This window comes from Grammomys surdaster, unplaced genomic scaffold (genome assembly GCF_004785775.1).
Source record: "Grammomys surdaster isolate TR1022 unplaced genomic scaffold, NIH_TR_1.0 136, whole genome shotgun sequence".
NCBI lineage: Eukaryota > Metazoa > Chordata > Mammalia > Rodentia > Muridae > Grammomys > Grammomys surdaster.
The window spans coordinates 13,427,337-13,448,486 of NW_021604594.1; the positions used below are offsets into that span (position 1 = coordinate 13,427,337).

At 42.4% G+C, this 21,150-nt stretch overlaps 1 protein-coding gene across 1 annotated transcript in view; it reads left to right on the top strand.

Moving 5' to 3' along the window:
• The first annotated feature begins 86 nt into the window (after positions 1–86).
• Positions 87–21,150, top strand: part of Mettl8 (methyltransferase like 8) — an 84,315-nt gene continuing 63,251 nt past the window's right edge. Inside the window, 1 exon segment of the mRNA XM_028762963.1 lies at positions 87–192. The gene's annotated coding sequence lies outside the window, so the exon portion shown is untranslated.

Here is a 21,150-nt window from a genome sequence, read left to right on the forward strand (position 1 = left end):
ACGCTGTAAACCTGGGTAGCTTTGGGGGCGCTGTACAGCCGCCTGGTGGTGTCTCTTCACCTGCGTGTCCTGCACCCAGGGAGCAGTCCTTTTCTGCCCTGGTCGTGGGACGCCTGCCAACCCCTACTTTGGCCCTGCAAGGCTCTGGCCACGTGTCCAGAGGGGCGTTGTGTCCAGTGGGACCCTCCAAAGGTACACCCCGTGGCTTTCCCTCAGCCTTACATGGGACGTTGTGGATGAGGTTGAGTTAAACATTTAGTTGTATAAACACTATGCTTTTGTATTGTAATTAGTGGTGAAAGATTCTGGTTTTCCCACCAAAGTAGGATTGAATTTCTCTTTCCCAAAGGCTCGCCCTTGTGTGGCCAGCGGAGACCCTGACTGGTTTTGTGGTAATTGCTGTGTTTTCTTCCTCCTTCCATGTTTTCCTCCTTATAGGGAATAAAATATGAAATGTTTGCATTCTTATTGGACTGCCTAAGATAATCCAGGTTGACTTAAGTAAAAAATAACATTCTCTGTGAACTAGCTCAGCCTGCGCATTCAAAATTACCAACATACTAAAAATTTCCATAACTGTATACCAATGCGACCTCATTGTAAGCCCCTTTAGTGTGGTTCTGCATCTCCCACATAGACTTGGCATGCCACTCCGTGATCTTAAGTGCTTAAAGAAAAAGTAATCACCCCAGCTTTCTGATTGACAGAAGTACAATACCGGATGAGTGTGCTGGGTCAAAATTTAACCGCCTAGTTTTGTTTTGTTGTCTTAAAAGGAAAACTCTTATTACCCTTGATGCATTTCCTTCGAAGTCTGGCTTTTTTGCTGGTTTGTTTGGTTGTTTTGTTGGAGGTTTTTTTTTTTTCCCCTGATGTTTCATGACTTGGTTATAGCATACAGTGGAGGGAGTGCTTTGAATATTTTTAGAAAGCGCTACAATAGTTAATTTGGTCATTCATGAATGCAGCTGTCACTAAAACGCTGGAACCCAGAAAAACATAGCTGGATTTTCTTTGGCTGAAGCAAAATGCAAATCATGCTGAATTGCACTCATCATCTCTTTCTTGTCTTTCTTGTCACATCTCTTGTCTTCCTGTGCTCTCCCACCATGACGGAACTTTGGTTTCTGTGCTTATTTTTCACATGACTTCTAAGACACCACTATACTTGACTATTACAACAAAAACAATAGCAAGTAGTGGGCATATTGTGATTGAATGAGTGAGGGCTCTGCTCACTCACTGTCACAGTTTAAGTCCCAGCAGTGACAACAGCTGGACACAGACCTCCCCTCGACACGATGGACATCCCCCTCATCTGCTGTTCCACTATAATGGTGCCGTCTTTCTTGGTTTGGATCAAAGTGTCCCCCAGTTTCTACCAGATCCAGATGCTTATCTTCTGGAAGCTCTGTGAGCTTGAGAAGGCTGTTCACGTGCTTCTCCTTCACTTCCATTCTTACCAGGATGGTACTTCAAGGCCAGTTGTCTCTCAGTGTTTTTCAGGTTTTCCCTGAGTGGCATCAAGTTTGACCACTAAATCAACATAGTAAGTGGTTTCTTTCATCACATTCGACAGCCAGTGACCAGGCTGGGGCTGTGGGGGAGCAAGAAGGGACGGTACAATGTCCACAGCTTGGGTAGTGCACATTCTTACCTAGCATTCTGGAATGTTCCCTTCCTGTGCTATTTATCTTAACACGGAGACTGTCTTTGCTTCTCTCACAACCAAGTACTTTTGATTCTATTTTTGTCCAGTCTTTTCATCTCAGTAGTTTTATGCCTTCCCGTTTTCTATCGTGTTATTAATTAGCCTTCTGATTGTTCTTTCTGCCTTCACTTGGAGACTCTCGATTCCCAACCTGCCGCAGTTTTCGGAGAGTGATGTCACTAATGCACAAAGCTGTCACATCATTCTTAGTGGCTCCTAGTTACCCACTGCAGAATGTCTTAAACCAGAATCCAACCCAGAGTCTTTCATTGTTAAAGTATTTTTAGTATGTTAAATGTTTGCAAATATAAAACCATATATAAAGTCATATGTAGCTTTTATGTGACTATAATGACTAAGCATTTGTAAACTAAATGAAGCAGAACTGTGTGACCAGTAAATTCAAGTGAACACTTATTCTTTGTGATCATTGATACTGTTTTGCTGGACCTTAAAAATTCAGAAAGCAAATCCCTCTGTCCTGTCTTTCTTGGTCCACTTCTCTTACTTTGAGACCTATGCACATTTTTCAGTGTTGCAGATTACTCAGTGCTCTAAGTCTTTCTTTAACCTATGATGAGACTTTCCCTTGTTCAATATGCCTTGGCTTTCTTGGACCTTCACTGGATAACATCATTTACATACAATAAATGTCCTAGTTGCTTTTCTATTGCTATAATGAAACACCAAGACCCAAAGCAACTTGGGTAGGAAAGGACTTATTTAGCTTATATATCCTGAACTACAGTTGATTGATGGAAGCCAAGGCAGGAACTGAAACCCTGACAGAAGCTGATGCAGAGGCCATGGAAGGGATCTGACTACTGGCTTGTCCCCATGGATTGCTATCCTGCTTTACTGTAGAACCCAGGGCCACCAGCTCAGGGATGGTACCACCCACAGTGGGCTGGGCCCTCTCCCATCAATCAGTAATTAAGCCTGCCTGCCTACAATCTAAGGCTGTGACCTTATAATCCAGTTCCTGGTATTGTGGTGACCCCCAACTATAAAATTATTCTCCTTGCTACTTCATAACTGTCATCTTGCTACTGTTATGAATCATAACAGTTGATTCTAGTTTGTGTCAAGTTGACATAAGACTAGCCAGGGCTTATTAATTACTCTGCATGGAGCTTGGTGGGTAGTGCACCCATAATCTCAAATGTAGAATCCCAAACCCAAAACAGCAGTCAAATAAAAGGTGGTCATCTAAATGATCTGACCTATCTTTTTGTTAAAATTCTTTTTTGAAGATTTTTTTTTTTAAATCAAGATGGTTGGTAGGATGCTCTAGTTTGTTTTAATGACATCCGTTTGGCTCTGGTGTGAAGAATGCACCAGCCCAGCTTCTTAAACTGGATTCCACCCATTATGAGATCACAAGTCCGAATGTGGGGGCCATGAGAAATTTGGCAATAGTAAAAGGTTTCTGAATGCACAACCAACAATTAATTCAAAAATCAAATGTGTATTGAATCTGATGGTTTTCTGTCAATACTTGTGTACATTATAGCCTTAGTTCTGAACACACAGTATGCACACTTTACACTACACATGCTGTTACACCACAGAACACACTTCCTGAAAGATATTAGCTCAGATGCAAAGCTATTGTATACTATGAATTGCAGTATTTGTACTGTCTATACAAGCACTTCTGTTCTTACAGAATCATAATGGTTTAAATATAGAAAACATCTTTGTATTTTCCTCCCATCATGCCTCAGTGTGAGGATCAAATTATTATATCCTTAGACTACACGGTGTTAGAATGTTTGATTTGAAGTTTGCTGTTTGGGCTGCAGACTTGAGTTTCATAAATAAATTGTGAAATGAGTTTTGGCTTGTGATTAGGGCAGAACTTCCAACAATATCTGAAAAGGTCCTAAACATGCCTCCTGCCAGTTTGTACTAGGTATTTATGCAGAGTTGTATCCTCAGCAGTGATAATTATAAAATCTATATTAACTCTGAAAAAAATCTCTGAAGATGTTCTACATATTATAATGTCACTCAGCCAAGATTTAATTCTTTCTTATTAATTTATATGTGTAGCATGTGCATGCTTGTGCATGTGCACATGTGTGTGCATGTGTATATGAGTGTAAGTGTGTTTTCTCTCTGATTACCTTTGAGGCAGGGCTCCATTGAACCACGTGATCACCTATGACAGTCTGCCATCTCTGCTCCCACTTTGCTGGGTACCGATATGTGCAACCACACCTTGCATTTTTTGTGTGGGTGTTACTATCCAAACTCAGATCTTCATGCTTGCACACAGGTTCTTTATACTTATTGAGCCATCTCCCTAGCACTGAGATTCAATTACTTCTATAAAAATACACAGGCTGTGGTAAACGTGGTGGTATATGACTTTAGTTCTAATATTTCTTGAGAAGCAGGTCTCTGTGAGTTCCAGGCTAGCCAGGATTACACAGTGAGATATAGTCTTGAAAACAAACAAATATAAGCATATCTATATCATTAGTATGATAATTTCCTTTCATCTTTAATAAAATTAATTTTTATTAGTTTTAGAAAGTCTCACTGTACCGGTTCAGACTGGCCTCAAATTTACTGTGTAATTCAGGCTGGTCATCCTGAGGTCCTGATTGTCCTACCTCAGCTTCCTGAATGCTGGGAGTGTAGTTGTACACTACCATTACCATGCCTAGCTACAGCTGTATTTCAGAAGCACAGGTAAGAGGATTTCTGATGTAATGGATATTAGGGATGGGAAGAGAAATCAGTTGAATGAGGCTGTGGCTCTGTCGGGAGGGTGCTTACTCTGATATGGCCTGAGGAGGTTTGTTACTATACAGAAAAGCAGCTTTTAACTTAAACCAGGTAAAAGTTGTTTAGAATTTTTCTATGGTGTTAAAACTCTGTGACTCTTATTTAAGAGCCCTTAACATGATGTCACAATTTTTTTTTTTTAAAGTGAGGTGGTGGTACATATCTTTAACCCCAGTATTTAGGAGGCAGGGATAGATGGAGCTCTGTGAGTCTGAAGCCAGCTTGGTCTACAGAACAAGTTCCAAGGTAGACAGAGAAACCCTGTCTTGACTCCCCTCCCCCTCCAAAACACAACAACAACAACAAAACCTTTTACAATGTGTCTTTTCCATTTATGTCTTTAATTAAACGTGAGAATGATGTAAGTTAGTGATCCATTTTATTATTTTTCATATACAAGTAGTCACTTGTCTCAGAAACATCTATTATGAAGTAGTCTTCACTTCTGTGTAGATCATCAGTGTTAGTTCTATTATACGTCAAATTACACATGTGATAACTTTATCTGTCTTCTGATGCTATAACAACATCTCTGAGGCAGGGCACTTAAAAAAGAAGTTCATCTAATTCCTACATCCGGAGGCTGGAAGTCCAAGATCCTTTGGCTGAACTTGTGTGACTTCTTGGGAAAGCCACCTTGGCTGTGTCACAACACAGTGGACGGCATCATGGTGGGAGCAGGGATGATAACGAGAGATCATATGGTAACAGGAAGCTAGAGATTTAGGGGCCACCCTTGCTCATTTTCTAAGAATCAGGAACTGAGCGAGTTCTGGTGAAAACTATATTAGTTGTTCCCAGGAACAGTGCCTCCAGCGGTCCTCTCACCTTCCACTAACCCTGCTCTTAAAGGTTCTAACGCCTTTCAACACTTCACACTGGGGATCAAGCTTCCGTGCATGAGCCTTTGGGGGACACACCTGAACCATGTTTAAGCCATGGCTTCTGGTCTCTGTTCTGTTCTATTCTTTTTCTCTCTGAGCTAATAGCTGACTAATTATTACAGTCAGTTTTGTAACAGAGCTTGACAGCTGGTGGGGTAAGGCTTATAACTCAGAAATGTCTTTTTTCCCCCTCTTTTGCTATTTATACTTTTCATTTTAAAACCACTTAAGTCCCACAGAAAACCTCACTATAATTTAAAAGTAGATTTGTTTTTTATTTTATGTGTATGAACATTTTGCCCGGGTGTATGTCTGTGCCTTATATGCGTGCCTAGTGCCCATTGAGGTAAGATGAGGGCATTGATCCTCTAGGACTGGAATTATACAGCTGTTCTATCACTTCTAGAAACTGAATTCAGGTCCTCCTCAAGAGCAGCAAGTACTCTTAATGCTGAGCCATCTCTCCAGCTCCCTCACTGGGAGTCTGACGGGGATGATATCTCAAACTGAAGAACATGGATAGCCAAGCCTTTTCCAGTTATTCCATAAACAGTCTTTCCTCATTTCTTTAGATCTTCTTTAGTTTCTTTGAAGTTTGATAATTTTTCCTTCAAGAACTTAAGTATTTTGCATCTTAAGGATATCATATTCTTAATAAATGTATAAATATATATGTGCATATATGTTTGTTTTGCCGTCTTGTAACAGGAACTCATTATGAAGTTCCTGGGCCTTAAACTTAGTCTTCCAGCCAAAGCCTCCCCCATGAGGGATTACAGGCATGTACTACCATGCCTGGCTGAAAATGATGGTTCTTAATTTGATCAACATTTTGTTTTACTATGTGATGTAGTGTGTGTGTGTGTGTGTGTGTGTGTGTGTGTGTGTACGTGTCCTTGCCATTATGTATGTTTGAAGGCAAAATACAAGTTTACAGGGTATGTTCTCTCCTACTATGTAGGTTCCAAGGATCAAACTCTGATCATCAGGCTTGGTGGCAGATGCCTTTACCTGGTCAGCCATCTAGCTAGCCCAATTGGATTTTTTTTTTAAATATTACACTTGTTTTGAGTAGATAAACATGCATATGTCTTCTGTAGGCAGAGCAACCTTGCCAAACTTCCTCTTTAATTGTAATAATGGTCACCTGTGGATGTCCAAAGTTTTTTCCAATGTTGATTTCCCTCAGGAAATTGTGACAGTTTTGTTAATTCTCTGCTCTTGTCTTTCATTTTAATTTTCCCTTTTACTACCTTGACCAAAATTTGCAGTTGAGTTTCTACTCTGGTAACAATACTGGTAATTCACTCTAGTATTTATAAAGAGAGTAGCTACAACTGAGGATAACATTTGCTACCAGCAAGAGGTCTTGATAGGGTTTGTTTTCTCTGCCAGTTAAAGTTAAAAGACAGGAAAAATCTCAAGTGCAACAGGTAACAGCAGAGAAATCTCAAAACACAAATAAGATCAGAGTCAGCAGATGAGGAAAGGCTTGTATTTCGGGTGAGGAAACACACCCATATAGTGGACCCAGAAGAACAACTCGGAGAATTGAGATGTCTAGTCTCTTCTCGAGGACTGGGGTTTTAAATCGCTGAAGGGTCTTCCTCCCCTAACTTAGAGTTTGTCAGTTTGGAAAAAGACAGGATGGCTGATTGGCTTCCAACCATTGTGTAAACATGTCCTGATCTGCCAAGATCTCCCTGTCTGCCTGCTGGAGAATCTGTTTAACTCCTAGTCCCTTAACATTTCGGGTTGCTGACAACTTGTCTTTTATCTGATTAATAAAATTCGCTCCTGTTCCATATTGGCTAAATGTTTTGTTTATGTGATCAACTAGACATTGAATTTTATCAGTGTTTTCTGTGTATATGCTGCTGTGGTCTATGTTTTTCCCCCCTCTATTTTGATAATGTGGTAAAGTTAAACTTAAATGAGCTCATTTAGATAAATGTGGTGACATATTTTGTTTTTGTGCACTGTGGGCTTTGGGTTCCTGCTGGCTCCAGTGCTCAATCAGGTCTGAAATTTTGGTTTCTGAACATTTCTTTCTGGCTTGCTAGCTCAGTGATGTATGTTGTTAACATAATATGTATATATATATATATATATATATATATATATATATATATATATATGCTTGTTTACATAGTATTTGGGAGGTGTTGCATAGCAGAAAGGCTTCTGAGGTATCAAATTCACCATATTTCCAGAACTAGATTCCATTTCCTCATTTTTTTTAAACTGTTAAAGCTTTAGTCAGCAAAGAGTAGAATCTAAATGACCCTCAGAGCCCCTTCAACACTGCACAAGCAATCCCACTTACATGGCTGCAAGGATTGTGTAGTGGGAAGAGCATCATAGCAGAATTGTAAGGCATATTTTATGACAGCAGCTTACTTACTGAGATCTTGACCAAGTCATCTGCTGAGTGGATACTTTAGGACTGAAGTGAGATCACATATGCTCACAGATACAAACATCGTGTAAGGGCAAAGCATGAGATACAAATATGATACCCAATGCATTCCCTTAGAGAAGGTGTGTTGGCCTCTATGCTGGAAGGCTTTCCACAAAGATTCCCGGCCTGGCCAGGTACAAGGGTTCAGGCAAAGGGGATAGAATTTGAGCAGGGAGGGGGAATCACCTCTGCTACCTCTACTCACGTCTCCACTGTTGTCACCCAGCTGCTCCTAGGTGGTGCACCCATCACTCTGTGCTGAGTCAGGCCAGGCTGAACAGGTGAGAAGCTGACTAGCCAGCAAGGAGTGTGGGAAGGTTCCCAAAGGCACTTGGGGAGAGCAGATCTCCTCCCAAGTGTTACAGCTCTTGCTACAGAAACTTTCAGATGACGGAGTGACTCTCACACACCTTTACTTCTCCAGGATAGGATTCTTAATATACAGTTTAGGGGTAACTATTGTAGCTATGTGAAAGAAGCCAGGGTCCCAGAGCAAGGCTGAACTCCTACCATCCCTGAGGGTCTCCAGGGTTCAAGGCTTGCTCGACCAGGTACCCAGCTGCTTCTCACAGCCCACTGCCCCGCAAAGACATAGCAGGGTTTAGTAATGTACACTGGGGACTGTTTTTTTTAAGGTGATAAACTGTTTTATGTAAAACTATATTGATGGTATATTTGCCAAAACTAGGATCCCTACATTCCAGAGAGAGGAGGGGAGGGAAAGAAGGAAGAGTAGGGGAGGGGGAGGGGGAGAGTAAGAGGGAGCATGCACTAGGATCAAACCCAGTCTCTTGTATATACTACATACTCTGTCACTGAGTGTGTGTTGCTGTTTTGGCTACGCTGGCTGGCCAGCATGTCCCCAGGATCCACCAGTCTCTGCCCACAGAGCTCCAGGGCTACAGATGTGCACTGATACACTCGCATTTCACGTAGGGGCTAGAGGTCCAAGCCTAAGTCCTCATGCGTACAGAGCAAGTGCTTTATCCACTGACACATCTCCTCAGCCCCAGCTCCCACTTCCTTTTGGTTTTTAAATTTCTATGTTTTATTTGAAGGGTATAGCCCAGTATCCTAGTGTGGCCTTTCCCCTATCCCTTTTCTGGTCTCTCTTTTCTAAATGTTTTTAAATAGCATATATTGTTAGACATAATAATGAGTTTTATCGAGCCACTTTTATACATGTACATGATGTACTTTAGCCATATTCACCCGATTACTCCCTTTTTTTCTCCCTCCCACGGCTGCTAATCCTTTATCTCTTCCCAACCAGCAAACTCCCCCTACCTACTCCTACCCCTACATACTTCAGTGGTTTTCGTTTTAACCCAGTAAGTTTTCTTGGTGTTACAATAGTGTGGGCGCCTCACCACTGAAGAAAATGCCTTTCTCCCCCACCAATCATGAGCTGTGTATAAATACTCAACGAAGAGTGGGGTCCTGTGAGCCCCTCCCCCTTCCATGACACAGCATTGACCAGGCTGACATTGTCCACTTTCGTGCAGACAATCCCAGCTACTGTGAATTCAAAGCTGCAGTTTCCATGTTGTGCCTAAATTCAGCACACCACACCACTCCCGGTCGCTTCAGGCTCTTATAGTCTGTCCATCCCTTACTCTGCAGTTTTCCTGAGCCTTAATGGTGGTGGTGGGGTGTGATACAACTCTCCCACTTAACGGTGGTAGTGGGGTGTGATACAACTCTCCCACTTAAAAAATATATTGATTATGATAGTGGAAGTGACGTGGAGGTCAGAAAACAACTTGGTGGAGTTGGGTCTTCTTTTCCACCTTTGTGTGCGATCCAGGGATCAAACTGAGGTCACCAGGCATGCACAGAAAGTGCGTTTCCCTGCCGAGCCACGTCACCAACCCTAGATGCCCCACTATGACTGGACATCCGGCAGTCATTTATTCTCAGCACGTTGACCTGTTAAGGGCCTTTACTGTCCTCTGACTGTGCAAAAAGAAGTTTCTCTGACTGAAGCTGACACCAGCATTAATCTGAGTGCAGACCATAGTGGTTTCTTTCAAAGAACAGAATAAAGGGGGAGGGGTGGGGGAGTGGCACCACAGTAAAGGAACTCATCAAATACTGACTGCCTCAGCCGGGTATCAAGGTTAACAGCAGTGACAGCCACATGGAGAGCAGTGCTCTGGATGTGTTGTGTGGTGTCTAGCATGTGTGAAGGCCTGGCTTTGCTCCCCAGCCCCAGAACAAACCCAAGCAAGCCTCAACCCCTCACTATTGTCCTAAGAAAAATGTGATTAATATCCACCAAAGACAGTCTACAAAACACCCACTCCTCAAAACACAGGGCCCTTGAAATACAAAGTGTCACTTTCAGAAACAGACCCAGAAGACATGGCAGCCAGTTATAATGTGGCATCCTAGCTGGGATTCTGAGAGAGAATAAAGGACATTGCCGGAAAGGAAGGAAACGAGGATGAAGTATGTAAATTTGTAATAATGTATTTCTACTGTTGTCAGTGGTAACAAACGCCCAGACTGATTCCAGAGCTGAACAGGAGAAGCTAGGGCACATGGGCAGGCACTCTGTATGCCTTTAGCTTTGCAGTAAGTCTAGGACAGTTTTAGACTGTTATTTAAACTTTTGCAGAACAATTATTTAAACTATTAAGACAAAGTTTAAATAAATTCTTTAGAGGTCTAACTGAGACAATCCCAGGGTGAGAGGATTTAGAGCAATGTGTGGTAACGTGTGCCGATTCTGTTTACCACCGCCACCTTGTTCTTCAGCTTAGGGCATCTTTGTAGTTACAGCTGAATCTCACTGCCCTGCTCCTCTTCTGCATATTGATTTTGGGGTTGGCATGTCAACAGAGCTGTATCCTCAACGCTGCATTCTTAAAGGAGAAAACAGCGAGATTGTAAAGATTCACAAGAAAGCAAGACCAGAGCTTGGGAACCCCTCCCTTTTTAATGTATATGAGTGTTGTGCTCATATACGTGTGTCTCTGTGCACCATGTGTGTGCCTAGCACACAGGTTCATGACAAGAAGGCCTTAGATCTTCTAGAGCTGGAGTTATGGACAGTTGTAAGCCACCATGTAGGTGCTGGGAACTGAACTCATAACATGTGCAAGAACAAGTGCACCTTACCACTGAGCCATCTCCCCAGTGTGAGAATTCTTCACTTTAGCTTCTTGCTTTGCAAGAGGCAGTGACTGAGTGATGCCAAAGCAGCCTGGCAGGGCCTTCTTTCTAAGTGCATATACTCCTACAGTAAGATTCTGGTCTTAACTTTTTTTGTCTTTAGCAGATTTCTGATTAAGATACTGGTTTTTGTTTTTTTTGTTTTTTGTTTTGGTTTTGTTTTCGTTTTTGCTGTTTTGACATTTGTTTGTTTGGTTTTTTTGAGAAAGGGTCTCTCTGTGTAGCCATGGCTGTCCTGGAACTTGCTATGTAGACCAGGCTGGCTTCCATCTCAGAGATCTGCCTGCCTCTGCTTCCTCAGTGCTGGGATTAAAGATGTGTGCCACCACCACCTGGCAAGATGTCCTATTTTTTGTTTTGGTTTTTGACTCAGTGTCTCAGGTATCACAGTCAGTATCACACTGACTGGTGTGAAACACACCTTTGTAATCCAGGCTGGCCTTGAACTTGCAGCAGACTTTCTTCCTCTACCACTCAAATGCAGGTGTGAACTGCAACTCAGTGAGCTGGAACTCGGTGCCAAGCTTGTGAGGCAAGCCCCTTTACCTGCTGAACCTTGTTGTCAGCCCTTCTTCCTTTTTTTAAATTTTGAGACAAAGGCTCAGGTCTGTAGCCCTGGCTGGCCTGAAGCTCAGGATCCTCCTTCCTCAGCCGCTGGAATCTTGTGGTTATCTGTGTGGTACACCATGCTTGGTTTTTTTAACGATGCTTTCTTATTACTACTTTAAGTTAGTACACAAAGTCCTTCAATGTCTTTGATGGACTCTATTCACGGAGCAGTTTCATTTTGATGTTTCTATTTGGTGAGAAGTAAGAAAGCAATGTTTTAGTCGGGAATTGTCTTTTTCAGCAAGCAGTTCCAAGAACCAGTTCCCAAAGTCCTCACTGAAAACCAAAAGGCAAATAAAATGCCTGTGATTGGGAAGTTGTCTCTCTGGAAATGCCCAGCAGAGGGCGGGAGAGCTTTCCTGGGGCCGGCTGCCGCTTCCTGGCGAGGCTGGGCAGACCTGACTAGGGCCATCTGTGTTTGCAGTCTGATGATTAACAAGTACTATAAATGAATCGAGCGTGGTGCATCAGAAGCACAGTTGCTAAATGAGAGAGAAATGCCGTGATGCCAAGTGGCAGTGTAGAACTCTGGTCAGTAGAGGACGGGAGGAGAGGGAGGAACGGGGATGCAGGGAGGTGTTCCGTGCTTGGTACCAGCCAAACAAAAACAGTGGCTGTAGCTACAATGACATGGTAAGTGGTTAATGATATAAAACGCTGACTATCCCTGTTTGATTGTTACATATATGTGTATAGTTTTGAAGGAAAAGCAAAAAGGCAAGGTAGCAAATGCCTGCTATGGTTGGTGAATAGGAAGTTTCTAGATCACTGGAATTTGACATTCTAATGGGGCTTCTGAAACCTTTCTAGGGTGAGTGCCACCTAGTGCCCAGGCCAGCTGCCTCTCCCTCCTTCTCTCTACTCATGGATATTATGTAGAACTTGTATACTTTGTAATTTTCAAAATAATTGTTCTGTAAGTACAAAGGTACTTGGAGAACATTTTTGTTGTTCTTTGAGAGGTGGAGACAGGAGGATGAGTTCAAAACCAGCCTTTACTACATTGCAATTTTGAGGCCAGCCTGGGTTACCTAAGACCCTGCCTCAAAAGAAACAGACCAACAAACAAACAAACCCAGGAAGGAACATTTTAAGGTGTGTTGAGACCATCTGTGAGACTGAGTTAGGACCCATCTTCCTAGACAGTGTGTGCACATGCACACATATGTGTATGCCCGTTCCAAGACATTTTACAAAACCACCATTTTTGGAGACTATTCAGATGGTTTTGTTCCTTCTTCTCTCCCCTATCTACTTAGAGAACGTTTTTTTCTATATTAATAAGTTTAAGGTTTCAGCAACATTTTCTGAGGATACTTGGTTTTCCTCTCTATGGATATGCATTTAATAATTTAACCAGCATTATAAAAATAACTATTTATGCTTTTCCACCATATGTACAAACAGTGCTGTGACAAATCTTTTAACATATTCTGATTATTTTACAGAACATCTTTCTAAAAATAAAATTTTCTATCATGTGTTGGTATGGTGGTGCATACGTTTAATCCCCACACTATGTAGCCAGAGGCAGAGGCCTAAGCAGATTTCTCAGAGTTCGACACCAGCCTGGGCTATGTAGAAAGTTCCAGGCCAGCCTGGGCTACATAGAGACACCTCTCCTTCCAAATCTGGAAATAATCTGACAGACAGTTATTGTTTTGTTTTGTAGGTGGATCGAAGCTTTTTCCACCCTGTGTGTGATTTTGTAACATGTCTTGGTATTATGGAAAATATTAGTTCATCAATTGTAGTGGGTCCTCCAGATGTTGACACATTTTCATTGTACAACAATAAAAAGTATTTTACCCTTAGCATAGCAGTGCACAAGTATTAGAAATCTGCTGCCTACCAGTGGCTGACACGTTTACTAGAATTTTATTTATTTATTTATTTATTTATTTACTTACCTAAAAGCTTGAATTCTATCAAAGACAATGGATAGTGTCTGTTATTTTCCTGACAAGTGTACTTTATTTTTTTGGAAAATGACAAAGTAAAAATTGTGCTCCAAGAAGACACTTTTTATGGCTTCATTAAAGAGATGTGTGAGTATCTGGCTCCCCTGAGAGAATACAATTAGTGAAGGAGACAGTGACTCTCAGTATGATTTGTTGCCTCTGGTTTGGTTTAGGCCAGCCTACTGTCACTATGGCCATATTGTCTGTCCACCATCAGTGGACTCTGGCAAACGGTGAATAACGTATTAATATTGTTATGTTAAAAACCTTGACTTCTGAAGATCCTTGATGGGTCTTGGAGGCCTTCGGGAACCACACTCTGAGAACCTGAGTTCTCAGTGGCTCACAGAAGCTGTTCTTTCACCTGAGAGTGGCTCAGGGATCATTTGTGACTCAGTTCCTATGAAACCTGAGAGTGTAGGTCTTCTGGGGTGTGTGTGAGAAAGTTCTTTATTCCTAAAAAGAGACCAAAGAAAGAAGTGGTCCTTTTCTCTCTCTGGAAGTTGCCATGTCAGTGTGAGAGCTGGAACTGCTGCAGCCATTTTATAACCAACAGGGACACTCAGCCTTAGGATAAAGAGATCTCCAAAGGCATATGGTCAGTGTGGTAAACATTGCTGAATGACAGTTTGCTCTTGTTCTGTGAATGGCTCTTCAGGACATTAGCCTGTTTTTACTGAGGTCATCATTTCTACTTGTTTGCTAAACATTCCTTATGTTTGGTAATAAAACATCCTAGTAGTTTACAAATACCCTCACCATCTTTTATAACATTTCCAAAATCTTTTCTCGTGCATTTTATGTATACATACACATGAGTGTGCAGGTCCACGCACCTGTGTGTGCACATGTGCAAATATACCGCTCTCTCCTTTATTGCTTTGAGACAGGATCTCTCACTGAGCCTGAAGGCTGAACCCGAAGGCCGCTGTTTCCTCCAGGCTGACCAGAAGTAAGCTGTCTGCAGTCTCCTGCCTGGGATTTCAGGCACACACAGCCATGCTGACCTGTCACCTGGGGTTGAACTCCTGAGTCTTCCCGCTGGCAGAGCAAGCGCCCTTATTACCGTTGAGCTGTCTCCTCAGCCCCATTGTTGTGTCTGTCTTTTCATTTTTTATAGTTTAGTATCATATTTAAAAGATTTTTTTCCTCACCACTTTTTAGAAATATTTGTAATTTCTCTATGCCTATTAAAGTATATTAGGAGCTGGAGAGATGGCTCAGAGGTTAAGAGCACTAACTGCTCTTCCAGAGGCCCCGAGTTCCATTCCCACATGGCAGCTCACAACCATCTGTAATGATTGCCCTCTTCTGGCGTGTAGGCATACATGCAGACAGAACACTCAAATACATAAATCGATAAATCTCTTTTACATATATATATATTAAAAAATCTTATTTATTTATTTATTTATTTATTTATTTATTTATTTTGGTGGAGGGGTGTGTCTGTGTGCCCTGGCACAGGTGTGTGCAGGTCAGAGAATAACTTGCAGGAACCAGTTCTTTCCTACCATGTAGGGCCCAGAGATGGAACTGGGACTTTTGACTAGTGGAGCCTTCACTACCTTAAGACATGATTGCTTTATGTTCAGAGTATAATTTGTCCGCAGTTTTGATGTTCCGTGTGGAGTGGAGAGAGACTATTTCTCCCAAATGGCAGGTAGCCCATTTTCTTAATGTACTTCTTTGAATAAGCCATTTCTATCTACTCCACTGACTCAAAATACTAGCTATTACAGGCGGACTTTTTATGCGTATTTTGATCAGTTTCCGGACTTCCTAAATCTCTTGCTTTTGCTGTGGCATTAGAGATATGTCCAGGACTCACTGTTTTTTATAGGATGCTATGAGGTCTGGCAGAGAACCCCACTCCCACTGCACCACCCAGAAGCCCCGCTGAGTCTTGCCACATTGCCCCTTTCCCCTCTAATATTCTCTTGGCGCTTCTGTATGCTTGTTTTTTCCAAATGAACCTAATTTACTTACATTACTTGTTCAAATTCCCCCCAAAACACTTTCAGAATTTTGACTGGGATTACTGTAACTTTATAGACAATTTTGGAGAAAATTTACTTTGTTTTCTCTTCTACAGCCATGAATCTTTACCTCCAGAAGGTCACATACTGTCTTCTCTTTAAAGTACTCATCTATGTCATTCTGTGGAGTAAAGTGGCTTTCTTTTTGTATGCTATTTCTTGGTTGGATTTGTAAAGATCTTGTCCTGCCTGCTGAGCGTGTGTGAGTGCATGCTTGTGTTCGTGTGTGTGTGTGTGTGTGTGTGTGTGTGTGTGTGTGTGTGTGTTCCTCTCTTTTCTTAAAAAAAAAAGAAAAAAAAAGAACATTTCTTCTTGGTATTGGCTTTTCAAGACAGGACTGTTCTAGAACTCACTTTGTGGACCAGGCTGCTCTTGAATTCACAGATATCCACCTTCGTCTGCCTCCTGAGTGCTGGGGTTAAAGGCATGCACTGAAGAACATTTTTAAAAACACTCAGCTCAAAATGGCTTCTTCAAGCAGAGTGCACTGTCCTCTGTGGTGTTACAGTATGTGCTGTGAGGTAGATTTATAAACTATAACTGTTGAAGGCTGTCTAAGGAAGCAGAACACACCAGAAACTGTTATCTTAATGAACCTGATCTCTGGAGCTCGTTACTTTGGGAATTTGTAGCAACAAGAACAGCAACAACTCAGAAAACAAAGTGCCAAGAGCTTGCCCAGGTTGAAACTGTGGTAGAGAGGATTAGCCTGCTGGGAGCAGCTCTGGAAATGGCTTTCCAAAGCTATCCCATTATTATTGGAAGAAATTGTAATGTCTTGATATGACTTATTCAAAGGGATGCTTATTTTGGTCACAGATACAGTTTAGTTAAGCAGCATGCAGACCCACTGTGTTGTCAGGCAGCAGGGAGATGGCTGACAGGTGTTAGGTTTTGTTGTTGTTATTGTTGTTTTTAAAGAGGCATCATTTAATCAGATTGTTTTTGTGTTAAATAAGATTCAAGTTGCCCCAGGCAGTATGGATTGGCAAGGTTTCAGCTATCTGGGAAGATGAAATTTGCCAGCTTTCTAAGGCCATTTGAAATAAACAAACACATTTCTTTTCATCCACATTATGGATTTAAAAAGCATGTGTGAACTAGCCTGGTATCTTAATTACCACTTAAAATGTTCCTATGGAGAATGTGCTTCTTGGAGTGGAGATATAGCTGTGTTGGTGTAGGAGTCCTTGCCTAGTGTGCATGAGGCTCTGGGTTCGATCCCCAGGCCCACTTGAAAGTGGGAATAGGGCTATGGGATCTTGAAAGTGGCTCAGTCCTGTAACCCCAGCACTCAGGAAATGGAAGGAGGAAGATAAAGTGCTGGCTCATCCTTGGCTACATATAGTTTTAGGCCAGCCTCAACTAGGAGAGAGACCCTGTCTCAAGGAGGAAAGAGAGAAAAGTGCTTGTGAGCCTTCTGCTGTGTTACAAATGATTTTAGGAATAAGCCCATTCATAGGCTGGAGATTACTAAGACTTCTGTATATACGATAAAAATGGAATTAACAATCTCATTATCTGTCATAACATTTTTATTCATGGAATTTTCTAAATGTTTTTTTTATCTGCAGTACTAGAGATTAAGCCAAGACCATTCTGTGTTAGCCAGGTATTCCAACCAGAGTTACAGGGCCCCAGCCCTAAGCTATCCTCAAATGTACTGGTTGTTGTTTTAGCTTATATGGTGTCTTGGGCTAAAATTTCTTATGTGTCAATGGCTATATTCTTCCCTGCCTTGGTTCGTGGGCATCATCCCAAAAGTGACCTTTCAGGGTGACCTGGAAGGTGTCTGTGAGGACAACACCTTCTCCGTCAGATGCTGGCACTGCCAGTGTTACAAGTGTTCTGAGAGACCAGAGCATGTTCACATGTACAGCTGCATTCTCAGCTCAGAGCCTCCATTCAGAGGACTCTCTCGGGATAGCTGATAAGACGCTTCCTCCTCTTCTGTATTATTCAGTTCTGCCCCTCCCCTCCCCTCCCACCAGCTTCAGCAGTCTATAATAGGCCTTTATTTTTCCAGGCTCCTTAACTATTTTCTCATCTGTGCGAGACCCACCTGATCTTCACCCGGTGCTATTCCTCAGGGGAAATGGAACACAAGCAGCTGCGTCCTCTTTCTGTTTCTGTCTGCATTGTTGCAGCAAGAGACCTTGTATTATTGTCAGTTTGACTTGTCCCAACTGAGTCCTTCAACACCGAATTACTCACAGTGGTTGGTAGGGATTAATTATTCATTAATTTTATTGTGTTTCTTTCTCTTCTTCAAGCATTAAGGGGCATCCTTTAAAAATGTTCTGGAGGACCGGTGGGGTGGCTTGAAGGAAAAGGTATTTGAACCAAACCTCATGATCTTGGTTCAGTTTCTGGAACCCACATGGTAAGAGAGAACCAACTTCCTCAAGTTTCCTTCTGAGCTCTATGTGCACACACACACACACAAGTGTGCACACTCTAAACAAAATCTTTTTAAAAAGAAAGAATTCCATTTTACACATGAACCTATAGGCTTAAGCACAGTTAGCAGCTCTTCCAAAAATTAGGGATGTCAGACTACCAAATGGCTGGTCTTGTTATCAGCTTTAGCATTCTTTCCCAGCCCAATTTGTTGATGGCTTGATCTTTGGCCTCCTTGGGAAGTTGAGACTCAATAGCTCTTAAAGCTAAGAAGCCTCCTGGTGAGAAGCTTGGTCCTATTGCCACAGAACCCTGTGGACATTCCTAGGAGAGCCAAACTGATGCCTGTCGCAAACCCAGCACTGTGCCTGTCTCCGATGCACTATGCCTATGCCTCATGGAAGCCTCCTGTATTTTGAAATCATCATATTGGTCACATTTATTGAAGAAATTTAAATGATCAAAGTATCATGCTGGAAGTTGTGCAGCTGAGACAGTGACAGACCCCAGATGCAGCTCAATCTAAACGCTTCACCACGTCGAACACCACTTCCCAAGAGCCCCCCGTGCTCCTGCCCAACTTGGAGTAGTTAGTAGTTCTACTGCTAAGGAGAAGTAAGAGTAGAATCTTCTGGAACAGAATCTCCCAATACCATATTCCTCAATGTTGAGAAATAAGGAACTGTTCCAAGAAAAAAAATTCTCAGATTCCTGGGTTGATGTAAAATGTGTTTACTATATTGTCTGTGAACACAAATCTAGGTATGTGCTCTTTGTGCATAGAGCGCCTATTCAACCATAAAATCAGAATAAGTACAAACACTACGACAAAACCAATAAAACTCAAGCTAACAGCATTATACTGTGACTGCTGTTTTTCCAGGGAAGCTAAATTGCAGCTCTCATTATAAACAAGGCAATGGCCATCACCACACAGGTTCTTTTGACTTTGGCCCATCTGTGCTGTTGTGTGCTGTGTGTCTGCTCAATTCCCTCACCACCTTTCTCTATTCAGAATACTGCAGGATCTTTTTAGAGTGCACTGTATTCTCAGATGCATCATTTACATATTACATCTGTGCTGCTTGTTGCCAACAAGATCATAAATGCAAACACGGGCGCTGAAAGCAAGCAGCGGTTACACGTGTGCTCCTGTTGACTTCACTTTTAGATTACTATCATAATAAAAACCCAGCGACATTCTCATGGAACCCTTGTTTGACAAAACCTACTTGAGAAGGCATGCCAGTGGGGGAACTTTGCCCGCTGCCTTGCAGAAGAGGGAAGTAAGGTGGTGAATGGGAGGCTGGCTTTGAGCTTTTCTCAGTGCCCAAGAGTTTCCTTTTCATAGACGTTTGTGGCTTTGTGGTCTTAGCCATGTTTAAGAATCTCTCACTCAAAGCAGCATGTCCCTCTCATTGTTAGTGTTACTGCTTTTGTTACTAGGAGACACAGGGTAGCCAATTTAGAAGGCTTCATTACTGAGCAGTTTCTCCTGTTTGTCCCGGGCCCTTATTTCTGTTAAACCTGGGCTGCCACCACATCAAGTCCGTCAACCACGTGCGCCTCTTTCATGTGTCCGTTTATTGCCTGTTTACTTATTTTCAGTGCTGGAAATGAATTTGACCTTGTATGTGCTGGATAAATGCCCCACCATTGAACTACATCTGCAGCTTTCAGAGATTGAGACAGAGTATAGGGACTTCAGACCAGTCTGAATTTCATAGTGAGACCTTGTATCAGTGGGAATCATGAGAGATAGCAGAAACAGAAAGATGAAGCTGATTTAAATAACTACGGGAATTTGTTCGCCCAGTAGGAGTGAGAAGACAGAGGCGGGACTGGTTCCAGTGAAAATCCATCTATGTGATCATAGGACATAGCTTCTCATCACCTTCTTAGTTTTCCTTACTCATAATTGCCTTTCAGCTTGAATTTATATCATGCTCTGCTAAGGCTAAGGCCGAGTCTATTCATATAAAACCTGAGTGCTCTCTTGCCATTCTAGTTCCTGAACCATCTGAAACCTCATGAGCACATTCTTAAAAAAAAAAAAAAAAGTTCTTCTCTCATATATTAATTACATCCTGACCACAGTTTCTCTCCCATCCTCGCTTCTCAGCTCCCCTGCTGCCTCCTCTGCTCTAGATCCCCTCCTCTTCCATGTCCCTTCAGAAAAGAGCAGGCTTCCCAGGGATCTCAACCGAAGGAGGCATAAGAAGTTACAGTAAGACTAGTTACCTCCCCTCATATTAAAGCTGGGCAAGGCAACCCAATAGGAGGAAAGGGCTCTCAAAAGCAGGCAAAGAGTCAGAGACAGCCCCCACTCTCATTCTTAGGAGTTCCATAAGAACACCAAGCTACCATGTATGCAGAGGACCTAAGTAGGATCCTTACAGGCTCCCTGTTTGTTGCTTTAGTGTATCTGAGGGCCTATGAATCCTGATTAGTTGATTCTGAGGGATGTTTTCTTGTGGTGTCCTTGACATTTGACACCTCTGCCTCCTACAGTCCTTCCTTCTGCCCTTCTGCAGGATTCCTGAGCTCCAGCTAATGTTTGGCTGTGGGTCTCTGCATCTGCTCCTAAAAGTAGCTGGATGGAGCCTCTCTGATGATTATGCTAGCCTCTAGTCTACAAGTATAGCAGCAGTAGGAATCATTAGGAATCATTAGGAATTGTTTCGTTAACCCTTCCTTCTTCCTTCCTTCCCCCCCTCCTTCCCTCCCTCCTTCCTTCCCTCCCTCTTTCCCTCCTTCCCTCCCTCCCTCCTTTCCTTCCTTCTTCTTCTTTTTGTTTATTTTTTGGGCTTTCTGCCAGTCTTGCTTGGTTCCAGCCTAGGTCTCTGGGCTGTCTAGCCTCTGGTTCCTCACCCTCCAGGCGGTGTCATGTCAGGTGTGGGCTCTCTTCTGGTGTGGGTCTCAAGTTCGATCAGTCATTGGTTGACCACTCCCATAAGTTCTGCACCACCTTTATCCCAGCACATCCTGTAAGCAGGACAGGTTGTAGGCCAAAGGTTTTGTGTCTGGATCGGTATCCCAGTCCCTCCACTGGAAGCCTTGCCTGGTTACAGAAGATGGCTGGTTTAGGTTTCATATCTCCCATTGCTAGGAG